The 18,234-nt window shown below is 40.8% G+C and overlaps 2 non-coding genes and 31 pseudogenes across 2 annotated transcripts; all 33 read left to right on the forward strand.

The window, feature by feature from the left end:
• Positions 1–43: 43 nt before the first annotated feature.
• Positions 44–163, forward strand: LOC146749315 (5S ribosomal RNA; annotated as a pseudogene).
• Positions 164–468: 305 nt separating this feature from the next.
• LOC146749316 (5S ribosomal RNA) lies at positions 469–588 on the forward strand (annotated as a pseudogene).
• A 96-nt stretch (positions 589–684) lies between these two features.
• LOC146749317 (5S ribosomal RNA) lies at positions 685–804 on the forward strand (annotated as a pseudogene).
• Positions 805–900: 96 nt separating this feature from the next.
• LOC146749318 (5S ribosomal RNA) lies at positions 901–1,020 on the forward strand (annotated as a pseudogene).
• Positions 1,021–1,327: 307 nt separating this feature from the next.
• On the forward strand, positions 1,328–1,447 carry LOC146749319 (5S ribosomal RNA; annotated as a pseudogene).
• A 96-nt stretch (positions 1,448–1,543) lies between these two features.
• On the forward strand, positions 1,544–1,663 carry LOC146749320 (5S ribosomal RNA; annotated as a pseudogene).
• Positions 1,664–1,759: 96 nt separating this feature from the next.
• On the forward strand, positions 1,760–1,879 carry LOC146749321 (5S ribosomal RNA; annotated as a pseudogene).
• A 97-nt stretch (positions 1,880–1,976) lies between these two features.
• On the forward strand, positions 1,977–2,096 carry LOC146749322 (5S ribosomal RNA; annotated as a pseudogene).
• Positions 2,097–2,192: 96 nt separating this feature from the next.
• LOC146749323 (5S ribosomal RNA) lies at positions 2,193–2,312 on the forward strand (annotated as a pseudogene).
• A 96-nt stretch (positions 2,313–2,408) lies between these two features.
• On the forward strand, positions 2,409–2,528 carry LOC146749324 (5S ribosomal RNA; annotated as a pseudogene).
• Positions 2,529–2,624: 96 nt separating this feature from the next.
• On the forward strand, positions 2,625–2,744 carry LOC146749325 (5S ribosomal RNA; annotated as a pseudogene).
• Positions 2,745–2,840: 96 nt separating this feature from the next.
• LOC146749326 (5S ribosomal RNA) lies at positions 2,841–2,960 on the forward strand (annotated as a pseudogene).
• A 312-nt stretch (positions 2,961–3,272) lies between these two features.
• On the forward strand, positions 3,273–3,392 carry LOC146749327 (5S ribosomal RNA; annotated as a pseudogene).
• A 96-nt stretch (positions 3,393–3,488) lies between these two features.
• LOC146749328 (5S ribosomal RNA) lies at positions 3,489–3,608 on the forward strand (annotated as a pseudogene).
• A 2,610-nt stretch (positions 3,609–6,218) lies between these two features.
• On the forward strand, positions 6,219–6,338 carry LOC144360059 (5S ribosomal RNA; annotated as a pseudogene).
• Positions 6,339–6,434: 96 nt separating this feature from the next.
• LOC146749329 (5S ribosomal RNA) lies at positions 6,435–6,554 on the forward strand (annotated as a pseudogene).
• Positions 6,555–6,650: 96 nt separating this feature from the next.
• Positions 6,651–6,770, forward strand: LOC146749330 (5S ribosomal RNA). Its single transcript, XR_014928856.1, has one exon. It is a non-coding gene; the product is annotated as a 5S ribosomal RNA (ribosomal RNA).
• Positions 6,771–6,866: 96 nt separating this feature from the next.
• Positions 6,867–6,986, forward strand: LOC146749331 (5S ribosomal RNA; annotated as a pseudogene).
• Positions 6,987–7,297: 311 nt separating this feature from the next.
• LOC146749332 (5S ribosomal RNA) lies at positions 7,298–7,417 on the forward strand (annotated as a pseudogene).
• Positions 7,418–7,513: 96 nt separating this feature from the next.
• Positions 7,514–7,633, forward strand: LOC146749333 (5S ribosomal RNA; annotated as a pseudogene).
• A 312-nt stretch (positions 7,634–7,945) lies between these two features.
• LOC146749334 (5S ribosomal RNA) lies at positions 7,946–8,065 on the forward strand (annotated as a pseudogene).
• A 96-nt stretch (positions 8,066–8,161) lies between these two features.
• Positions 8,162–8,281, forward strand: LOC146749335 (5S ribosomal RNA; annotated as a pseudogene).
• A 2,611-nt stretch (positions 8,282–10,892) lies between these two features.
• On the forward strand, positions 10,893–11,012 carry LOC146749336 (5S ribosomal RNA; annotated as a pseudogene).
• A 96-nt stretch (positions 11,013–11,108) lies between these two features.
• On the forward strand, positions 11,109–11,228 carry LOC146749337 (5S ribosomal RNA; annotated as a pseudogene).
• A 96-nt stretch (positions 11,229–11,324) lies between these two features.
• LOC146749338 (5S ribosomal RNA) lies at positions 11,325–11,444 on the forward strand. Its single transcript, XR_014928622.1, has one exon. It is a non-coding gene; the product is annotated as a 5S ribosomal RNA (ribosomal RNA).
• A 96-nt stretch (positions 11,445–11,540) lies between these two features.
• On the forward strand, positions 11,541–11,660 carry LOC146749339 (5S ribosomal RNA; annotated as a pseudogene).
• Positions 11,661–11,971: 311 nt separating this feature from the next.
• On the forward strand, positions 11,972–12,091 carry LOC146749340 (5S ribosomal RNA; annotated as a pseudogene).
• Positions 12,092–12,294: 203 nt separating this feature from the next.
• On the forward strand, positions 12,295–12,414 carry LOC146749341 (5S ribosomal RNA; annotated as a pseudogene).
• A 96-nt stretch (positions 12,415–12,510) lies between these two features.
• On the forward strand, positions 12,511–12,630 carry LOC146749342 (5S ribosomal RNA; annotated as a pseudogene).
• Positions 12,631–13,379: 749 nt separating this feature from the next.
• Positions 13,380–13,499, forward strand: LOC146749343 (5S ribosomal RNA; annotated as a pseudogene).
• A 96-nt stretch (positions 13,500–13,595) lies between these two features.
• LOC146749344 (5S ribosomal RNA) lies at positions 13,596–13,715 on the forward strand (annotated as a pseudogene).
• Positions 13,716–14,464: 749 nt separating this feature from the next.
• On the forward strand, positions 14,465–14,584 carry LOC146749345 (5S ribosomal RNA; annotated as a pseudogene).
• Positions 14,585–14,681: 97 nt separating this feature from the next.
• On the forward strand, positions 14,682–14,801 carry LOC146749346 (5S ribosomal RNA; annotated as a pseudogene).
• Positions 14,802–18,234: the final 3,433 nt, after the last annotated feature.

The raw sequence follows: 18,234 nt of genomic DNA on the forward strand, positions 1-18,234 counted from the left end.
TTAGCCGAAGTATTAAATTACATCCAATTCTGACAAATATTCAGCCTACTGCCAAACCATTGCAGAATACACCAGTTCTCGTCCGATCACTGAAGTTAAGCCGCATCAGGCATGGTTAGGACTTGCACGGGAGACCGGCTGAGAATACCACGTGCAGTAGGCCCATCAACATTTTTATTCCACATTACATTCTAACTTTTTCCCATGATGTTTTGCCCAGACGAAGCATTAAATGACATACAATTCGGACGAATATTCAGCCTACTGCCAATCCATTGCAGAATACACCAGTTCTCGTCCGATCAATGAAGTTAAGCTGCATCGGTCGTGGTTGCATGGGAGACCGGCCTGGAATACCATGTGCATTAGGCTCATCAACATTTTTATTCCACCATACATACTAACTTTTTTCCGGGATTTTTTGCCTAGCCGAAGTATTAAATTACATCCTATTCCGACAAATATTTAGCCTACTGCCAAACCATTGCAGAATACAGCAGTTCTTGTCAGATCACTGAAGTTAAGCTGCATCGGGCGTGTTTAGTACTTGCATGGGAGACCTGCTGGGAATACCACGTGCAGTAGGCTTATCAACAATTTTATTTCACCATACATACTATCATTTTCCCGTGATTCTTTGCCTAGCCGAAGCATTAATTGAAATCCAATTCCGACACTTATTCAGCCTACTGCCAAACCATTGCAGAATACACTCGTTCTCGTTCGGTCACTGAAGTTAAGCTGCATCGGGCGTGGTTAGTACTTGCAAGGGAGACCGGCTGGGAATACCACGTGCAGTAGGCTGATGAACATTTTTATTCCACCATACACACTAACTTTTTCCCGGGATTTGTTGCCTAGCCCAAGTATTAAATTACATCCAATTCTGACAAATATTCAGCCTACTGCCAAACCATTGCAGAATACACCAGTTCTCGTCCGATCACTGAAGTTAAGCTCCATCGGGCGTGGTTAGTACTTGCACGGGAGACAGGCTGGGAATACCACGTGCAGTAGGCTCATCAACATTTTTATTCCACATTACAACTTTTTCCCATGATTTTTTGCCTAGACGAAGCATTAAATTACATACAATTCGGACGAATATTCAGCCTACGGCCAAACTATTGCAGAATACACCAGTTCTCGTCCGATCACTGAAGTTAAGGCGCATCGCGCGTGATTAGTTCTTGCACGGGAGACCGTCTGGGAATACCACGTTCAGTCGGCTCATCAACATTTCTATTCCACATTACATACTAACTTTTTCACATGATTTTTTGCCTAGACGAAGCATTAAATGACATACAATTCGGACGAATATTCAGCCTACAGCCAAACCATTGCAGAATACACCAGTTCTCATCCGATCACTGAAGTTAAGCTGCATTGGGCGTGGTTAGTACTTGCATGGGAGACCGGCTGGGAATACCACGTGCATTAGGCTCATCAACATTTTTATTCCACCGTACATACTGACGTTTTCCCGGGATTTTTTGCCTAGCCGAAGTATTAAATTACATCCAATTCCGACGAATATTCAGCCTACTGCCAAACCATTGCAGAATACACCAGTTCTCGTCCGATCTCTGAAGTTAATCTGCATCGGGCGTGGTTAATACTTGCATGGGAGACCGGCTGGGAATACCACGTGTAGTAGGCTTATCAACATTTTTATTCCACCGTACATGCAACATTTTCCCCGGGATTTTTTGCCTAGCCGAAGCGTTAAACGACATGCAATTCTGACGAATATTCAGCCTACTGTCAAACCATTGCGGAACACACCAGTTCTCGTTCGATCACTGAATTTAAGCTGCATCGGGCGTGGTTAGTACTTGCATGGGAGACCGGCTGAGAATACCACGTGCAGTAGGCTCATCAACATTTTTATTCCACATTACATACTAACTTTTACCCATGATTTTTTTGCCTAGCCGTAGCATTAAATGACATCCAATTCCGACGAATATTCAGGCTACTGCCAAACCATTGCAGAATACACCAGTTCTCGTCCAATCACTGAAGTTAAGCTGTATCGGGCGTGGTTAGTTCTTGCATGGGAGACCGGCTGGGAATACCACGTGCAGTAGGCTCATCAACATTTTTATTCCACATTACATACTAACTTTTTCCCATGATTTTTTGAATAGACGAAGCATTAAATGACATACAATTCGGACGAATATTCAGCCTACTGCCAAACCATTGCAGAATACACCAGTTCTCGTCCGATCACTGAAGTTAAGCTGCATCGGGCGTGGTTATTACTTGCTTGGGAGGCCTGCTGGGAATACCACGTGCAGTAGGCTTATCAACATTTTTATTCCAACGTACATACTAACGTTTTCCCGTGATTTTTTGTTTAGCCGATGTATTAAATTACATCCAATTCAGACGAATATTCAGCCTCCTTCCAAACCATTGCAGAGTACACCAGTTCTCGTCCGATCACTGAAGTTAAGCTGCATCGGGCGTGGTTATTACTTGCATGGGAGGCCTGCTGGGAATACCACGTGCAGTAGGCTTATCAACATTTTTATTCCACCGTACATACTAACGTTTTCCCGGGATTTTTTGCCTAGCCCAAGTATTAAATTACATCCAATTCTGACAAATATTCAGCCTACTGCCAAACCATTGCAGAATACACCAGTTCTCGTCCGATCACTGAAATTAAGCTCCATCGGGCGTGGTTAGTACTTGCACGGGAGACAGGCTGGGAATACCACGTGCAGTAGGCTCATCAACATTTTTATTCCACATTACATACTAACTTTTTCCCATGATTATTTGTCTAGCCGTAGCATTAAATGACATCCAATTCCGACGAGTATTCAGCCTACTGCTAAACCATTGCAGAATACACCAGCTCTCGTCCGATCACTGAAGTTAAGCTGCATCGGGCGTGGTTAGTACTTGCATGGGAGACTGGCTGGAAATATCACATGCAGTAGGCTGATGAACATTTTTATTCCACCGTACTTACTAACTTTTTTCCATGATTTTTTGCCTAACCGAAGCATTAAATGACATCCAATCGCGACGAATATTCAGCCTACTGCCAAAACTATGCAGAATACATCAGTTCTCGTCCGATCACTGAAGTTAAGCCACATCGGGCATGGATAGGACTTGCACGGGAGACCGGCTGGGAATACCACGTGCACTAGTCCCATCAACATTTTTATTCCACATTACATTCTAAATTTTTCCCATGATTTTTTGCCCAGACGAAGCATTAAATGACATACAATTCGGACGAATATTCAGCCTACTGCCAAACCTTTTCAGAATACACCAGTTCTCGTCCGATCACTGAAGTTAAGCTGCATCGGGCGTGGTTAGTACTTGCATGGGAGACAGGCTGGGAATAACACGTGCATTTGGCTCATCAACATTTTTATTCCACCGTACATACTAACGTTTTCCCGGGATTTTTTGCCTAGCCGAAGTATTAAATTACATCCAATTCCGACGAATATTCAGCCTACTGCCAAACCATTGCAGAATACACCAGTTTTCGTCCGATCTCTGAAGTTAAGCTGCATCGGGCATGGTTAATACTTGCTTGGGAGACCGGCTGAGAATACCACGTGCAGTAGGCTCATCAACATTTTTATTCCATATTACATACTAACTTTTACCCATGATTTTTAGACTAGCCGTAGCTGTAAATGACATCCAATTCCGACGAATATTCAGCCTACTGCCAAATCATTGCAGAATACACCAGTTCTCATCCGAACCCTTTCCAGTATCTCGTAGTGTCCGCCAAGGCTGCCCTCTGTCGGCGATGCTCTATGTTTTATCGATTGAGCCTCTCAATATTTTAATCAATTCTAATCACCTTATAAAAGGCATTTCAATACCAAACACAAACACGTCATCTCTTATGTATCAGCATGCTGATGATACGACGCTCACATTGGCGGGTGATGACTCAATTTTAGAATGTCTAACAGCTTTTGAGAGTTACGGTAAAATTTCAGGTGCAAAAATCAACACCAACAAAACTGAAATACTGTGGATTGGCAGCAACAGAGGGCGCACTGATACTCCGATACCTGCAATTTACAGTCAAGACAAAATTAGCATACTCGGTGTCAACATCGGTAATAGTAACGACATTATTTTAGAGTCAAACTGGAAGAGAAAAATTGACAAAGCAGAAAATGTGTTAAATCAATGGAAACGTAGACGTCTGTCTCTGCGAGGTAAACTGATTGTTATTAACAGTCTAGTTGCGTCGTCATTTTATTACCTACTATTCGTTACGCCAATCTCAGATAATTTGTTAAGCAGGTTTAAGAACATTATCACTTCATTCATTTGGGACAATAACAGTCACCTTGTTAAGTACGACGTTATTACCAGCACAGTGAGGAATGGCGGTCTCAATCTGATTGATCTTAAAACAAAAAGAGACGCCTTTCGATTAAAATGGATCAAAAAATTAATAAATCCTGATTATGTACACAAATTTAAGTACATCATGACTTATTTTATTAACAAATACCAAAATCTTAATCTCGGCTTCGACACTTTCAAATGTGAAATTGAAATTAGGAAATTAACGAACCTTCCTCTTTTTTATCAGGAACTCTTCGTAGCCTGGAACAAAATATCTAGTTTCATTGACACACGTCCACGTTCTCTGATTGACATACATCAACAGCCACTTTTCTGCAATAAATTCATCATTAAAAATGAAAGTACGCTATTTTACCGCAATTATATTAACGCTGGTATGACACGCATTAAGGATATTCTATACGAAGTTGTGCCAGGGTTTCTAACTGAGGGCGCAGTCACTGAATTATTAGAAACCCATAGACCCGGTTGTGTAAGCAGGCAATTAAAGACCTTGATAAGCTGTATTCCATTTGGTTGGGTGAAATCAATAATGAAAGGAATCCCTCATAGGAGCGACACAACCTCCTGTATTAGAGTATTATTGGATAAGACTGATTGTCTCTTCACCAGTCTAAGTACGAAACAACTAACAGAGATTGTTCAAACTATAAAACAAGTAGAGCCACCCAGCGTTACACACTGGAATCGTATTTTTCCTGATTTCTATTATTCCGACATGTGGGAAGGAATATACAGTGGTTTTAAAGAAAATTTTCTGGGCGACATAGACTATAAAATATCCCATAATGCAATTTTCACAAACGATAGACTGTTGAAGATGAAGTTTACTGAAAGTGCCTTATGCGACTTCTGTAATTTTAATGTAGAAAATGTATACCATATGATAGCCTTGTGTTATTCTGTTAAACAACTTTGGGAGTTTGTGTTCGAATTAATATACATAATAGAGAATCGTTCAATTATACAAACAGAACTGAAACGTTCGTATACCATTTTTGGATATTTCGAACCTACAAGTAAGCAGAAAAAAGAGTTAATCAACTATCTCTTATCTCTTGCACGTTATGTAATAGTATATCGTCGACGTCAATTCAAACAATCAAAACATCACGTGAACCTTTTGGAAACATATAAATACAAACTAAAATTTAAAATGAATACATATTTCAAAATTTGTAAATACAGATTTCACATCACCGCCTTCAAACAAAGATTCATGAATCTTGTAAGGGTTGACGGTGATACTTTCCAAACAAACTTTTGAGAGATTAAGTACGATTTCCAAATCTGTATAACTATATCTGCATTCATATATTTATAGTATGAATTCAACATTGTGTTATAAACTTTGTTAAGCATTTACTCAATGTAATTTTGTTCATGTAAATATTTTTAACAAGGCGAGCTAGTGGGCTCGTCTTTTAATAAAAGAAAAAAAACAGTTCTCATCCCATCACTGAAGTTAAGCTGCATTGGGCGTGGTTAGTACTTGCATGGGAGACCGGCTGGGAATACCACGTGCAGTAGGCTTATCAACATTTTTATTCCACCGCACATACCAAATTTTTCCCGGGATTTGTTGCCTAGCCAAAGCGTTAACCACAGGCAATTCTGACGAATATTCAGTCTACTGTCAAACCATAGCAGAACACACCAGTTCTCGTCCAATCACAGAATTTAAGCTGCATCGGGCGTGGTTATTACTTGCATGTGAGACCGGCTGGGAATACCACGTGCAGTAGGCTCATCGACATTTTTATTCCACCGTACATACTAACTTTTTCCCGGGATTTTTTGCCTGGCCGAAGTATTAAATTACATCCAATTCCGACGAATATTCAGCCTACTGCCAAACCTTTGCAGAATACACCAGTTCTCGTCCGATCACTGAAGTTAAGCTGCATCGGGCGTGGTTAGTACTTGCATGGGAGACAGGCTGGGAATAACACGTGCATTTGGCTCATCAACATTTTTATTCCACCGTACATACTAATGTTTTCCCGGGATTTTTTGCCTAGCCGAAGTATTAAATTACTTCCAATTCCGACGAATATTCAGCCTACTGCCAAACCATAGCAGAATACACCAGTTCTCGTCCGATCTCTGAAGTTAAGCTGCATCGGGCGTGGTTAGTACTTGCTTGGGAGACCGGCTGAGAATACCACGTGCAGTAGGCTTATCAACATTTTTATTCCACATTACATACTAACTTTTACCCATGATTTTTTGCCTAGCCGTAGCTGTAAATGACATCCAATTCCGAAGAATATTCAGCCTACTGCCAAACCATTGCAGAATACACCAGTTCTCGTCCGATCACTGAAGTTAAGCTGCATTGGGCGTGGTTAGTACTTGCATGGGAGACCGGCTGGGAATACCACGTGCAGTAGGCTTATCAACATTATGATTCCACATTGCATACTACCTTTTTCCCATGATTATTTGTCTAGCCGTAGCATTAAATGACATCCAATTCCGACGAGTATTCAGCCTACTGCTAAACCATTGCACAATACACCAGCTCTCGTCCGATCACTGAAGTTAAGCTGCATCGGGCGTGGTTAGTACTTGCATGGGAGACCGGCTGGGAATACCACGTGCAGTAGGCTGATGAACATTTTTATTCCACTGTACTTACTAACTTTTTTCCATGATTTTTTGCCTAACCGAAGCATTAAATGACATTGAAATGCTACGAATATTCAGCCTACTGCCAAACCAATGCAGAATACACCAGTTCTCGTCCGATCACTGAAGTTAAACCACATCGGGCATGGTTAGGACTTGCACGGGAGACCGGCTGGGAATACCACGTGCACTAGACCCATCAACATTTTTATTCCAGATTACATTCTAACTTTTCCCATGATTTTTTGCCCAGACGAAGCATTAAATGACATACAATTCGGACGAATATTCAGCCTACTGCCAAACCTTTGCAGAATACACCAGTTCTCGTCCGATCACTGAAATTAAGCTCCATCGGGCGTGGTTAGTACTTGCACGGGAGACAGGCTGGGAATACCACGTGCAGTAGGCTCATCAACATTTTTATTCCACATTACATACTAACTTTTTCCCATGATTATTTGTCTAGCCGTAGCATTAAATGACATCCAATTCCGACGAGTATTCAGCCTACTGCTAAACCATTGCAGAATACACCAGCTCTCGTCCGATCACTGAAGTTAAGCTGCATCGGGCGTGGTTAGTACTTGCATGGGAGACTGGCTGGGAATATCACATGCAGTAGGCTGATGAACATTTTTATTCCACCGTACTTACTAACTTTTTTCCATGATTTTTTGCCTAACCGAAGCATTAAATGACATCCAATCGCGACGAATATTCAGCCTACTGCCAAAACTATGCAGAATACATCAGTTCTCGTCCGATCACTGAAGTTAAGCCACATCGGGCATGGATAGGACTTGCACGGGAGACCGGCTGGGAATACCACGTGCACTAGTCCCATCAACATTTTTATTCCACATTACATTCTAAATTTTTCCCATGATTTTTTGCCCAGACGAAGCATTAAATGACATACAATTCGGACGAATATTCAGCCTACTGCCAAACCTTTTCAGAATACACCAGTTCTCGTCCGATCACTGAAGTTAAGCTGCATCGGGCGTGGTTAGTACTTGCATGGGAGACAGGCTGGGAATAACACGTGCATTTGGCTCATCAACATTTTTATTCCACCGTACATACTAACGTTTTCCCGGGATTTTTTGCCTAGCCGAAGTATTAAATTACATCCAATTCCGACGAATATTCAGCCTACTGCCAAACCATTGCAGAATACACCAGTTTTCGTCCGATCTCTGAAGTTAAGCTGCATCGGGCATGGTTAATACTTGCTTGGGAGACCGGCTGAGAATACCACGTGCAGTAGGCTCATCAACATTTTTATTCCATATTACATACTAACTTTTACCCATGATTTTTAGACTAGCCGTAGCTGTAAATGACATCCAATTCCGACGAATATTCAGCCTACTGCCAAATCATTGCAGAATACACCAGTTCTCATCCGAACCCTTTCCAGTATCTCGTAGTGTCCGCCAAGGCTGCCCTCTGTCGGCGATGCTCTATGTTTTATCGATTGAGCCTCTCAATATTTTAATCAATTCTAATCACCTTATAAAAGGCATTTCAATACCAAACACAAACACGTCATCTCTTATGTATCAGCATGCTGATGATACGACGCTCACATTGGCGGGTGATGACTCAATTTTAGAATGTCTAACAGCTTTTGAGAGTTACGGTAAAATTTCAGGTGCAAAAATCAACACCAACAAAACTGAAATACTGTGGATTGGCAGCAACAGAGGGCGCACTGATACTCCGATACCTGCAATTTACAGTCAAGACAAAATTAGCATACTCGGTGTCAACATCGGTAATAGTAACGACATTATTTTAGAGTCAAACTGGAAGAGAAAAATTGACAAAGCAGAAAATGTGTTAAATCAATGGAAACGTAGACGTCTGTCTCTGCGAGGTAAACTGATTGTTATTAACAGTCTAGTTGCGTCGTCATTTTATTACCTACTATTCGTTACGCCAATCTCAGATAATTTGTTAAGCAGGTTTAAGAACATTATCACTTCATTCATTTGGGACAATAACAGTCACCTTGTTAAGTACGACGTTATTACCAGCACAGTGAGGAATGGCGGTCTCAATCTGATTGATCTTAAAACAAAAAGAGACGCCTTTCGATTAAAATGGATCAAAAAATTAATAAATCCTGATTATGTACACAAATTTAAGTACATCATGACTTATTTTATTAACAAATACCAAAATCTTAATCTCGGCTTCGACACTTTCAAATGTGAAATTGAAATTAGGAAATTAACGAACCTTCCTCTTTTTTATCAGGAACTCTTCGTAGCCTGGAACAAAATATCTAGTTTCATTGACACACGTCCACGTTCTCTGATTGACATACATCAACAGCCACTTTTCTGCAATAAATTCATCATTAAAAATGAAAGTACGCTATTTTACCGCAATTATATTAACGCTGGTATGACACGCATTAAGGATATTCTATACGAAGTTGTGCCAGGGTTTCTAACTGAGGGCGCAGTCACTGAATTATTAGAAACCCATAGACCCGGTTGTGTAAGCAGGCAATTAAAGACCTTGATAAGCTGTATTCCATTTGGTTGGGTGAAATCAATAATGAAAGGAATCCCTCATAGGAGCGACACAACCTCCTGTATTAGAGTATTATTGGATAAGACTGATTGTCTCTTCACCAGTCTAAGTACGAAACAACTAACAGAGATTGTTCAAACTATAAAACAAGTAGAGCCACCCAGCGTTACACACTGGAATCGTATTTTTCCTGATTTCTATTATTCCGACATGTGGGAAGGAATATACAGTGGTTTTAAAGAAAATTTTCTGGGCGACATAGACTATAAAATATCCCATAATGCAATTTTCACAAACGATAGACTGTTGAAGATGAAGTTTACTGAAAGTGCCTTATGCGACTTCTGTAATTTTAATGTAGAAAATGTATACCATATGATAGCCTTGTGTTATTCTGTTAAACAACTTTGGGAGTTTGTGTTCGAATTAATATACATAATAGAGAATCGTTCAATTATACAAACAGAACTCAAACGTTCGTATACCATTTTTGGATATTTCGAACCTACAAGTAAGCAGAAAAAAGAGTTAATCAACTATCTCTTATCTCTTGCACGTTATGTAATAGTATATCGTCGACGTCAATTCAAACAATCAAAACATCACGTGAACCTTTTGGAAACATATAAATACAAACTAAAATTTAAAATGAATACATATTTCAAAATTTGTAAATACAGATTTCACATCACCGCCTTCAAACAAAGATTCATGAATCTTGTAAGGGTTGACGGTGATACTTTCCAAACAAACTTTTGAGAGATTAAGTACGATTTCCAAATCTGTATAACTATATCTGCATTCATATATTTATAGTATGAATTCAACATTGTGTTATAAACTTTGTTAAGCATTTACTCAATGTAATTTTGTTCATGTAAATATTTTTAACAAGGCGAGCTAGTGGGCTCGTCTTTTAATAAAAGAAAAAAAACAGTTCTCATCCCATCACTGAAGTTAAGCTGCATTGGGCGTGGTTAGTACTTGCATGGGAGACCGGCTGGGAATACCACGTGCAGTAGGCTTATCAACATTTTTATTCCACCGCACATACCAAATTTTTCCCGGGATTTGTTGCCTAGCCAAAGCGTTAAACCACAGGCAATTCTGACGAATATTCAGTCTACTGTCAAACCATAGCAGAACACACCAGTTCTCGTCCAATCACTGAATTTAAGCTGCATCGGGCGTGGTTATTACTTGCATGTGAGACCGGCTGGGAATACCACGTGCAGTAGGCTCATCGACATTTTTATTCCACCGTACATACTAACTTTTTCCCGGGATTTTTTGCCTGGCCGAAGTATTAAATTACATCCAATTCCGACGAATATTCAGCCTACTGCCAAACCTTTGCAGAATACACCAGTTCTCGTCCGATCACTGAAGTTAAGCTGCATCGGGCGTGGTTAGTACTTGCATGGGAGACAGGCTGGGAATAACACGTGCATTTGGCTCATCAACATTTTTATTCCACCGTACATACTAACGTTTTCCCGGGATTTTTTGCCTAGCCGAAGTATTAAATTACTTCCAATTCCGACGAATATTCAGCCTACTGCCAAACCATAGCAGAATACACCAGTTCTCGTCCGATCTCTGAAGTTAAGCTGCATCGGGCGTGGTTAGTACTTGCTTGGGAGACCGGCTGAGAATACCACGTGCAGTAGGCTTATCAACATTTTTATTCCACATTACATACTAACTTTTACCCATGATTTTTTGCCTAGCCGTAGCTGTAAATGACATCCAATTCCGACGAATATTCAGCCTACTGCCAAACCATTGCAGAATACACCAGTTCTCGTCCGATCACTGAAGTTAAGCTGCATTGGGCGTGGTTAGTACTTGCATGGGAGACCGGCTGGGAATACCACGTGCAGTAGGCTTATCAACATTATGATTCCACATTGCATACTACCTTTTTCCCATGATTATTTGTCTAGCCGTAGCATTAAATGACATCCAATTCCGACGAGTATTCAGCCTACTGCTAAACCATTGCACAATACACCAGCTCTCGTCCGATCACTGAAGTTAAGCTGCATCGGGCGTGGTTAGTACTTGCATGGGAGACCGGCTGGGAATACCACGTACAGTAGGCTGATGAACATTTTTATTCCACTGTACTTACTAACTTTTTTCCATGATTTTTTGCCTAACCGAAGCATTAAATGACATTGAAATGCTACGAATATTCAGCCTACTGCCAAACCAATGCAGAATACACCAGTTCTCGTCCGATCACTGAAGTTAAACCACATCGGGCATGGTTAGGACTTGCACGGGAGACCGGCTGGGAATACCACGTGCACTAGACCCATCAACATTTTTATTCCAGATTACATTCTAACTTTTCCCATGATTTTTTGCCCAGACGAAGCATTAAATGACATACAATTCGGACGAATATTCAGCCTACTGCCAAACCTTTGCAGAATACACCAGTTCTCGTCCGATCACTGAAGTTAAGCTGCATCGGGCGTGGTTAGTACTTGCATGGGAGACAGGCTGTGAATTACACGTGCATTTGGCTCATCAACATTTTTATTCCACCGTACATACTAACGTTTTCCCGGGATTTTTTGCCTAGCCAAAGTATTAAATTACATCCAATTCCGACGAATATTCAGCCTACTGCCAAACCATTGCAGAATACACCAGTTCTCGTCCGATCTCTGAAGTTAAGCTGCATCTTAATCAAAGTATTAAATTACATCCAATTCCGACGAATATTCAGCCTACTGCCAAACCATTGCAGAATACACCAGTTCTCGTCCGATCTCTGAAGTTAAGCTGCATCGGGCGTGGTTAGTACTTGCTTGGGAGTCCGGCTGAGAATACCACGTGCAATAGGCTCATCAACATTTTTATTCCACATTACATACTAACTTTTACCCATGATTTTTTGCCTAGCCGTAGCTGTAAATGACATCCAATTCCGACGAATATTCAGCATACTGCCAAACCATTGCAGAATACACCAGTTCTCATCCGATCACTGAAGTTAAGCTGCATTGGGCGTGGTTAGTACTTGCATGGGAGACCGGCTGGGAATACCACGTGCAGTAGGCTTATCAACATTTTTATTCCACCGTACATACCAAATTTTTCCCGGGATTTGTTGCCTAGCCAAAGCGTTAAACCACAGGCAATTCTGACGAACATTCAGTCTACTGTCAAACCATAGCAGAACACACCAGTTCTCGTCCAATCGCTGAATTTAAGCTGCATCGGGCGTGGTTAGTACTTGCATGTGAGACCGGCAGGGAATACCACGTGCAGTAGGCTCATCATCATTTTTATTCCACCGTATATACTAACTTTTTCCCGGGATTTTTTGCCTGGCCGAAGTATTAAATTAAATTACATCCAATTCCGACGAATATTCAGCCTACTGCCAAACCTTTACAGAATACACCAGTTCTCGTCCGATCACTGAAGTTAAGCCACATCGGGCATGGTTAGGACTTGCACGGGAGACCGGCTGGGAATACCACGTGCACTAGACCCATCAACATTTTTATTCCACATTACATTCTAACTTTTTCCCATGATTTTTTGCCCAGACGAAGCATTAAATGACATACAATTCAAAAGAATATTCAGCCTACTGCCAAACCTTTGCAGAATACACCAGCTCTCGTCCGATCACTGAAGTTAAGCTGCATCGGGCGTGGTTAGTACTTGCATGGGAGACAGGCTGGTAATAATACGTGCATTTAGCTCATCAACATTTTTATTCCACCGTACATACTAACGTTTTCCCTGGATTTTTTGCCTAGCCAAAGTATTAAATTACATCCTTTTCCGACGAATATTCAGCCTACTGCCAAACCATTGCAGAATACACCAGTTCTCGTCCGATCTCTGAAGTTAAGCTGCATCGGGCGTGGGAAGTACTTGCTTGGAAGACCGGCTGAGAATACCACGTGCAGTAGGCTCATCAACATTTTTATTCAACATTACATACTAACTTTTACCCATGATTTTTTGCCTAGCCGTAGCTGTAAATGACATCCAATTCCGACGAATATTCAGCCTACTGCCAAACCATTTTAGAATACACCAGTTCTCATCCGATCACTGAAGTTAAGCTGCATTGGGCGTGGTTAGTACTTGCATGGGAGACCGGCTGGGAATACCACGTGCAGTAGGCTTATCAACATTTTAATTCCACCGTACATACCAAATTTTTCCCGGGATTTGTTGCCTAGCCAAAGCGTTAAACCACAGGCAATTCTGACGAATATTCAGTCTACTGTCAATCCATAGCAGAACACACCAGTTCTCGTCCAATCGCTGAATTTAAGCTGCATCGGGCGTGGTTAGTACTTGCATGTGAGACCGACAGGGAATACCACGTGCAGTAGGCTCATCATCATTTTTATTCCACCGTACATACTAACTTTTTCCCGGGATTTTTTGCCTGGCCGAAGTATTAAATTAAATTACATCCAATTCCGACGAATATTCAGCCTACTGCCAAACCTTTGCAGAATACACCAGTTCTCGTCCGATCACTGAAGTTAAGCCACATCGGGCATGGTTAGGACTTGCACGGGAGACCGGCTGGGAATACCACGTGCACTAGACCCATCAACAATTTTATTCCACATTACATTCTAACTTTTTCCCATGATTTTTTGCCCAGACGAAGCATTAAATGACATACAATTCGAACGAATATTCAGCCTACTGCCAAACCTTTGCAGAATACACCAGCTCTCGTCCGATCACTGAAGTTAAGCTGCATCGGGCGTGGTTAGTACTTGCATGGGAGACAGGCTGGTAATAATACGTGCATTTAGCTCATCAACATTTTTATTCCACCGTACATACTAACGTTTTCCCGGGATTTTTTGCCTAGCCAAAATATTAAATTACATCCAATTCCGACGAATATTCAGCCTACTGCCAAACCATTGCAGAATACACCAGTTCTCGTCCGATCTCTGAAGTTAAGCTGCATCGGGCGTGGGAAGTACTTGCTTGGAAGACCGGCTGAGAATACCACGTGCAGTAGGCTCATCAACATTTTTATTCCACATTACATACTAACTTTTACCCATGATTTTTTTGCCTAGCCGTAGCTGTAAATGACATCCAATTCCGACGAATATTCAGCCTACTGCCAAACCATTTTAGAAGACACCAGTTCTCATCCGATCACTGAAGTTAAGCTGCATTGGGCGTGGTTAGTACTTGCATGGGAGACCGGCTGGGAATACCACGTGCAGTAGGCTTATCAACATTTTAATTCCAAATTGAAAATCAGAAAAAGTGTCAGTGTTAGTATATTGTAGTACGTAATCATTTCTCAGCCAAGTCACTTTCGAGTACACATTAGTGGTGTTCACGTTAGAGATCTACTTGAACGCTCGGCACGAATCAAAATCAGTGGTGAATTTTCAGAGAACACATAACTATATATATGATCGGATACAGTAGTAATGAATGAAATGAAATGAATGCAAACTGTCGTCGGTGACGAATATTCATGTGCTGCAACCGGTATTTTCTTGCAATGCTACATTGACGTAAACAAAAAAATCGAATCTTCTAAGCCGTTCATTGCATGATGACTAGTAATAAATACTATAATAACAAAAGGAATTAATTTCAATATGTCAATTATTGTTTTCATCATATGTGTATCGCTTTCCATGTTTGGGTCAACTAACAGATCGACGAATGATAGCGTGATTTCTGCACGAGCCGAGTGGGTCCCGATGTGGGTCCGGACAAATGTAAACCCAGTGCTGTAATTCTCTCCAAACATGAAGGCTTAAAATATCGGCACATGCCGAGATCCCAATATGTGCACGTAACGGATGCTGATGTTGAAAAGGCTGTAGACTGGTAGCTGTACAATTCGTAAATAAAATACGTTGGTCGTTACGTCCCTGGAATAAATTATATTCGAAGTTCACTAGTGCACTACTCTAGTGAAGAGGGACTTTGATTAAATGCACAATGAATGTGTAGCGGCACTGGTTTGTATACTTGCCTTGGCACAGCTATGCCTGTGTGAGAGACATTATGGAACTCTTAATAATATAATATTTAAATTTAAAATGTGTATTTGTTGTAATGTCAATGTAATGTGCCTGCTCAAAATCATCCGATACCTTGATAAAAACTATAATGGTCCATTAGAGGATGTGGATCTACATGCAAGTGTCAACTACGTTTGTTGCTATGAAATATGTGTGGTCTAACCAAGATCTGATTGGCCTAGAACAGTATACTATATCAAATTATAACCGAAAGAGAGAGACTATTCCACTTCCGTCTGAGGATAAAAACGAATAGAAAAATTGTAATTAAAATGTTCGTTGGTAGAAACTACATACAGAATGCTTTATCCCGATGCATATTTCGTCGAGAGACCATTTCGTCAAAAGTATGATGTGAATTGGCAGTGCTGAGCACCCTCCCCATAATAATATCATTTTTTGCTCCGCATTTATTGCAATAATACAAATTAAGAAATTTGCTGCAATTAATAAGTTGGTGGTTTGTTGATGTTAAATGGATAAGACTCAATTCACACACAAAGAGGTGTCATTCTTCAGTTAAGCAATACAATGTGACAGACTTCAGTCGAATACTGGTGGAAGTTTTGACCTGCTCTTAAAACAAGTCTTTTATTCCAAATAAGCGATACGAAGACAGAATTGGTTCGGTGACAGTCGGTAATGAGCTGATAATAGTTAGTATTGTGAGCACGTTGACGCGTTTTATACATCGTACGTTTAACCATGGAGCTCCATGGTTTAACATACAGCCTTACAGGCCTGCTTGAGCCAAATAATGGAGTATTACTGAATCCAAGTCGCAACATCATCGTACTCCATGGCCCGGCCTCTTTTACGCCAAGCCTACATATATTTACTCCGTCGAGTCTCGAAGCGGAAATAAACTCTGGCGACGAGAATGAGTCTCGGACAATAGTGTACAGTAGCTAGCGTTAAGTTTACCGCATTCCATAGTTGGACAACCAGAATGCATTGTTCCATACAGTTACAACATAGCAACCGGTTTGACATCGAGAAAAAAATCGTTTTTTTTTCAACTTTATATGCAGTCTGCTATTCTTTTTTTGTAAATTCTTAACCCCGTTAAACGATTAGACGGGCATAACTTGGCATATGCCAAGAAGCGGACCCAAACGGTTTGAAGGTTCTCAAACTCATTTCGACGAAGCAACTCTGACATTGCTTCCAGCGTCTCTTTCGTTACACTATTCAATCAGGAGAATGTAAAGTTTCACCTCGTCCAAAAACGTCCACGTACAATATATATATAATTATAACCACAAAATGCCAGTACCGAGGATTGATTCCGATATTCTGATTAGTCCACCGTCCACCACTGTTCTATCTCCCTTTGTTCTATGTCAAAAATTAACGCTGTTTCGTTTGTCATTACTTTGCGCAAAATAACGACAAATGTGCAACCATATCAAGTACGAAGTCTATGCAGGTAGTGTGAATAGATCTGGTGTCGTGGCCTGGGGTGCGAAAACGAAAGGGGCTTCCCCAAGGAAGTAGTTTACACGAACCAGCTCCCTGCACGAACCTAATTCGGGAAAGTAGTGTCACGTGAGTGTATTGGTCTACAGAAAACTCATCTAGTTGCGTTTTATGGTTGAGAATATTACTCAAACACCTTTTTACCTATCGATTTCTTCGTTCGTTATTTTCTCAAAATTCTGCCCACGCTCGCTGCTATAAACCGCCATTCAGAAATTCCGACCAGAATAAAGAAATGCCGACCGGCGCTATGCTATTTGTTTGCAATACACACATGATGTCGGCCACTGGACCGTTATGCATCAGACTCGTAATATTACTAGTCTGGGGTTATGCTATTGACACGACATGGAAGGAGTACCTTCCATGGTCACGTTAGGGTAGTGAGAAGGGTTTGACGACGTTTTTAAATAAAGTGTTCTCTGCCTGTTGTTTCATTCAGAACCATACTTTAGAATTTATGATTCAAAAGCCTAAATATAGAGGGACAAGTTCGCACTAACCGGACAGTCATTTTTATCACGTGACAAAAAAATGGCGAACCTTGTAAAAATGACGCAATTGCGAGAGCTCACAGCGGAATTTCCGCTTGAAATTTGCGCCATGCATTTCCCGTGATCAAGTTCATTGAAATGCGTCCCCGGTCAAAAGACTCATTTTTTTTCGATTTCAAAGCAGGTTTGTTGTTTTTGTCCCATAACTATTTCATACTATTCCACAGACCATTATTCTGTGACAAAGCATTTTCAAAAAAAAGCAGACATATTTCACACCGTTATTATCTTGTGAATGTACGAGTTTAAACGTCCGAACGCACCTAATTTTACAGCGGTGCCAATGAGTTCATTAATTATTCCTGGGGTTACTCAACACTAGGGAGTTGATTTGTAAATTGTGTTATGTCAAGTGGACTCATATAGTTATAACAATTTAAAATATAACACTTGAACGCATATAACCTTTTATTTCATTGTAACAAGGCGTGACGTTATGAAAACAACGTTTTACCCGCATCTAGCAAGATTATGAAATGGTCCCAATTGTGGGCGTGCCAACACAACGGCGCCATCAAGACTAGACTGGAAAAGACTCAAGTGTTTTGCAAAGTTCCAAGATATATTGTTAAATGACTGTCCAAATA

This window comes from Saccoglossus kowalevskii, chromosome 2 (genome assembly GCF_978046115.1).
Source record: "Saccoglossus kowalevskii chromosome 2, keSacKowa6.1, whole genome shotgun sequence".
Taxonomy (NCBI): Eukaryota; Metazoa; Hemichordata; class Enteropneusta; family Harrimaniidae; genus Saccoglossus; species Saccoglossus kowalevskii.